Raw genomic sequence first — 6,078 nt, 5'->3', positions numbered from 1 at the left:
GAGCCAAGCCTGTGCATCAGCCAACCGTGTGCCTGCTCTCTCGCTGCCCTGTACCTCTGCCATTTCCCTTCAGGCTGATAAACATTTCACCAGCGAGCAGTAGGAAGTACGTCGTAAGGCTGGTCCAACACGGGGCCTCATTTGGACGTGGAGGCTTTCTGAAACTGAAAAGTCAGGGCTGATTTGGAAAATGTGCTTACAGACAGTGGAACAGGAAAACGGTTTCCTCTCCAAGGCTGGTTCCGCCTCCTCTGCTGGGTGGAGAAGGTGGGAGGAAGGGTCAGGGCGTTCTCTGAGAGACTGGAATTCCCCTCTGGAGGGGATGAGCAAGCCTTTGGCTTTTATTTTTATATTTTATTTTTATTTTTTTTTTGCCTAAATTGATATGCTTGCAGAGAGGAAACAGAGGTGCCCACAGGACGTTTTTCATCTTTAAGTAATGATGAGGTCTACACTAAGTGGAGGACTTCTAACGGATGCTGGTGGTTGGGTGATGGGAACTAATTGGGTCTGGGCCTGATTATAAGGAGGTCAAGGGACACCCAAGGGCCCCAGGGTGTGCCCTGGTGCCAGTCACTTGATTGGAGTGTGTGGGGGAGACTGATTGGGGCTGTTCCCCAAAGATTTGAAAGGATGTCTGAGATTCTGAGCCAGTGCAGTCACAGTCCCTTTAATGAATAAATAGGCTTGTTTCAGTTGTTGAAGGTTGAGGAGGGAGAAGCTAGAGAGGAAAGCAAATGCCAGATGTTGAAGCGCTCTTTACCTATGTGTATATCGGTCCCTAGAGTTATCCTGTGATGGTGCCAAAAAGACCCAAGTTACATTTTCCTTACAGTGCCTTTTCACTGAGCTTGAAACTCACCTCACTCATTATCTTTGAAGAGGGCACTCAGATGAGCTGCTAACAAGACAGTGTTGAAAGAAGCAATTGATTGTGTATATATGTAATATATATATATATATATATATATATATATATATAGTTCTTGTTTAGTTGCTAAGTTGTGTCTGACTCTTTGGGACCCCAGGGACTGTAGCCCACCAGGCTCCTCTGTCCATGGGATTTCCCAGGTAAGTGGGTTGCCATTTCCTTCTCCAGGGGATCTTCCCAACCCAGAGATCGAACGCATATCTCCTGCTTGACAGGCAGATTCTTTACCACTGAACCACCTGGCAAGCCCTATATGTGTATGTGTGTGTGTGTCTGTCTATCTATCTATCTATATAATGCTGTACATCATGGCATCTCTGTATGTGGAAAGTTTCCAAAGTTCCAGGTTCCATGAGGAGTATTCACACCTTCCAAAAGAGGCACTGCCATGAGCCAGAGCTACTGCCAAAGACCTCCAGAGCTGCTGCAGCAAATTGCAGTTATGGCTTGAATTCTTTACCCCTCACTCTAGCCTGACCTCTTTGAAAACCATTGCATCAGGAAGTGGGGTCTACTTCCCCTGTCCTTTGACTCTGTTCCTGTGACTTGCGTGGGCCATAGTGGAGGTTATAGAATGCTTGTTCTAAAGCTTGAGATGTCCTCTGTGCTTCCTACTGTTCATTCAGTGCCCATCTGTCACCATGACACCCTCTCCTGAATGCCTGCTGGAGGATGAGACAAGATGGATAGAGCCACGCCATCCCATTGTCCTAGCCAAGGCTACCTTCAATCAGTCAACAGCTAACTGATCCCCAGAAATGTGAATTGGCCCATCTGAGCCCAGCCTGGATGAAACTCACTGCTTTGAGCCTGAGTTTGGGAGTGGGTTGTTATACAACATTATCACAGCAATAAATAGCTGATACAGTTGCTCTCTGTCTAATGCTGTATTTCCAGTTCTCATCCAGTCACAGTGTTACTAGTGAGCCAGTCTGTGGCTTCTTTTACATGACTTTTTATTACCGTATTTTGCTTTACCTTAATTCTCTCTTTCTTTCTCCATACCTACCACTTCCAACCAGAACTCTTCTTGTTTTTCTACAGTGTTGTAAATCAACACCAGTAGTATTGGACAACCTTAGTATTAGCAGGGAAGTTTTCTCAATTCTTTACAAGCATCTTCTTTACTTTGGATTCTTTCTGATGTTTGAGAGAAAGAGAGAAAGAAAAAATAAATCTGTGACACATCAGATGATACTTAGTGCTGTGGAGAAAAAGTCAGCAGAAGAAGTCAGTTATTAAGTGTTGAGGGGAAGAGGGCAGCAGGGAAGGCACATACCATGGATCGTGAGACAAGGCTTCTCTGAGAAGAAGACTTCTGAACAACTCCTGGATGAATTCACATTTTCTAGACCACACTAAAATGGGAAGAGAAACTCAGATGCATTACTTTACTGATCACCCACTTCAAGGAATGAGATGGAGATGTGAGATTCTCCCTGACTCCCCTAGGAAAGTGCCCTTCATCCAGGGTCACTGTGGGGAGGTTACAGCCCCGAAGGGCCTGCAGTCCTTCACATGCTTAATGCTCCTGGTATCAGACCTATAAAAAGCACCTGTTGGTCCAAGCATCTAGAGAGCCAGATTCTCACATCTGTACTGTCCTAAGGAAATCACGTGACCTTGGCTGGATTTTTCTTATTTGTCAAGTAGGGGGTTGAATTAGATGCACTCTGAGGAAACTATCAGATCTTACCATCTATGCTTTCAAGGGATTGTGCTTGAAATGCAGGTACTCTCAGGTGCTGCCTTGGGCTTTGCAGAAAAAAAAAAAAAAAAGGAGAAATATGGTAATAATATAACTTTGCCCTCATTTACTTATCAGTTCAGTTCAGTTCAGTCGGTCGGTTGTGTCCAACTCTTTGTGACCCCATGAATAGCAGCATGCCAGGCCTCCCTGTCCATCACCAACTCCCAGAGTTCACTCAGACTCATGTCCATCGAGTCAGTGATGCCATCCAGCCATCTCATCCTCTGTCGTCCCCTTCTCTTCCTGCCCCCAATCCCTCCCAGCATCAGAGTCTTTTCCAATGAGTCAACTCTTCGCGTGAGGTGGCCAAAGTACTGGAGTTTCAGCTTTAGCATCATTCCTTCCAAAGAAATCCCAGGGCTGATCTCCTTCAGAATGGACTGGTTGGATCTCCTTGCAGTCCAAGGGACTCTCAAGAGTCTTCTCCAACACCACAGTTCAAAAGCATCAATTCTTCAGCGCTCAGCCTTCTTCACAGTCCAACTCTCACATCCATACTCCTCATAAAAAGATAGAGACCGAAATAATAAAGCAAGGTGGTAGAAAACCATGCATGCTATAGGAATCTGAACAAAGCCATTTCAAGGCCTCCTGTTCTCCCAAATTCAGAAGTAGCTATTCTGCCTTTTCATGAGTTATCCTGTCTGTAGAGCTTTGATCCTTTGGTGTACCAGATTCCAACTTCAAAGGATTATGTAGAAGCTGATTGTTAGAGTTTCTAGACCACACTGAAGTGTGGGCTTGGGCATGTCCCTGGGTGATACAGTCATTGCTAGCAGTAATTCTGGATGAGAGGATACCCACAGTGATCTTCTGTTCATCCTCTGCTCAACCAGGGTCTTGAAACTGTTTACCTCAGATTGAGACTTGAGTCCATGTGCGGAGACTCAAACCCAGCCAAAACCCATGGTACCTGGGTTTAGGACCTAATGACACTCAGGTTCTTGATGTCTCGTTGCAGAAACAATTCAGTGAGAGACAAAGTGATAGGTAAGAAATGGATTTAGAGAGAAGTGCACTCCACAGACAGCGTGTGGGCCAACGCAGAGGGTGAGTGTGGCCAACTGTGAAACATGGCGCAGTTAGTTCTTATGGGCTGGGTAATTTCATATGTTAGTGACGGGGAGGATTAGTCCAACTATTTTGGAGAAGGGATGGAGATTTCCAGAAATTGGGCCACTGCCCACTCCTTGGTCTTTTGATAGTTCCTTGGAACTGTCAGGGCGCCTCTGGGTATGTCATTTATCTTGCTGATCTGGGATCAAGGTCTAGTTAAAATTGACTTGTCTACCATCTTGGACCCATAATCAGCTTATGTTGTGTCCTTGGGCTCTGTTATTCTTTAAAAAGTTGTGCCCTACCTCTTGCCTCCTGTTACAGTCTCAATGGAAGATGTTTACAGTGAAGAAAAAGCACGACAAACGTTGGTTTGTACACATGCAGCAGAACGGTCCTCTGATGTCTATAGGGAAGGGCGAGATTGCCGCCTCATAACCTTCCCAGAGTGGCAGAGCTCTTGACGTTGATGGCGACTACATGGATGACAAGAGCATCACAGGTTTAATAAAGATTCACATGACGTGTGAGTTGAGGGAAGGCTGGCTGGCAAGGAGAAAGGAGGCCAGGATGGAGAAGAATGCTTAAGTCAAAAAGAGCCTGGCTTCTTGAGGAAGTGCTGGTAGCCAAAACTCGCCTGCTTGGGTCTGGCTCAGCATACTCCCTCAATACTTGAGGTCAGTGCTGTCAAGGTTAGAGCGTGCTGAAAGGGTGGGACTGCAGGGAAAACGTCATATGCAAGACAGGGTGGGGGAGGAAGTGGGCCTGGAGCAGTCAGGGAGGGGCAGGTCTTCCTGCAGGTCTATTTTCACAGCATGGTGAGGACAAGGGAGTGAGGAAATATAATTTCGCTAAGAAAAACTGTTGAAAGAAAAGAGGCAAACATCACCATCACGTACACAAACAAACACACACAAACACGCAGAGAAGAATGTTGATTGCAATTGCAAAGAATAAGTGATCTTGTTTTCATTCAATTGCCAAAAAGACCTAGCTCTCTCCAACTATTGACTGCTGTCTTTTCACTGGTTCTTTTTTGATTACCCACACCCCACAAATATTTGGAAGTGGCTAACCACTTTTGACAATTTCATACACAGCATTAATTACATATGGAAGTTCTGGAGCCAGACATCTTGAGACAAAACCCAAGGACCCACCGCTTCTAGACTGTGGTCTGGATACTCTATTGCCATATTTCTTAGTTTTGTCATCTATAAAATAGAAATAATAACAACTTACACCTCATAAATTTGTTATGAGGATTATATAAAATAATGCATGAGAAGCATATAGAAAATCCACCTTATTTATTATAAAGTTTTCAACTCAAATAAAAATGTAGCAGTTTCTGGAGATCCAATAACATGCAAGGAAAATGGGTGGAGGTTGTGAGAGGTTTAAGAAGGTATACACGAAGAAGCCATCCTTTATCTACAAAATAAGGAGGGAGCTATTCACACATTTAAAAAATGAGTAAGACACATATTTAAGACAATACAGAAAATAAATACAATCAAATAGAGATTTTGACTAAAGAGATAGATCATAGATAGATCCTTCTTCAGAAGGTATAAAAAGGAAACCCAGTTTAATGAAAATCAGTCTTAAAGAAGAAAAAGGCACCCCACATTCTTTGATTTAGACAACACTTCATATGTCATTTAGTTTGAGTTGGTTTTTTTTTGCCTATTACAGGAATCATTTTTGCAACCTCTCTGACAGCATTTCAGTCAGTGAGTGATTCTTTCATGTGGCTCATCATTCACTCACTCATGAAGCAATCTGTTCCATTTGTGAACAGTTCTAACAGGAAAGATGAGCAAAAACTACCTGGAGAAATATTTATGGCAAAAAGGACAAAGGATTAATACTGCTAACTAAAGAAGAGTATAATGGTAGTACTTCTATTTCTAACAATAGCAGATTGAGTTATTTGTGTCACTTTTTTCTGTTGAAAATAATGAGAAAATTCTGAATAAAATAGTTTAAGAGAATTCTTATAAAGTCAAGGAAGTGATAAAATAATAAAGATTTGCCAGGGCAAAATTGTTGGGAAAGATACAGGCAAAGAATAGCTTGATTTTGTCAAAATGGACATATGTGAGCTTTGTTTTTGAGAACTTTAGTCTTGCAAGAATATCAAGGAAAGAAACCAAGCCCAGAGCCTTCTTGGGCTGTGGCATCATCAACTTAATTAGAGACCCAAAGAGAAAAACCTAGGAAAAGGGTAAGCAAAAATGAGATGGCATTTGAATGGACTTGTCAACAAATTAGCAATCTTTGGTGCCCTTTAAGACACAACACAGTCAGGTAAATGAACACAGTCAGGTTAGAGTAG

Source organism: Bos indicus x Bos taurus, chromosome 13 (assembly GCF_003369695.1).
Source record: "Bos indicus x Bos taurus breed Angus x Brahman F1 hybrid chromosome 13, Bos_hybrid_MaternalHap_v2.0, whole genome shotgun sequence".
Lineage (NCBI taxonomy): Eukaryota > Metazoa > Chordata > Mammalia > Artiodactyla > Bovidae > Bos > Bos indicus x Bos taurus.
Note: the sequence above shows the minus strand (reverse complement) of the source record.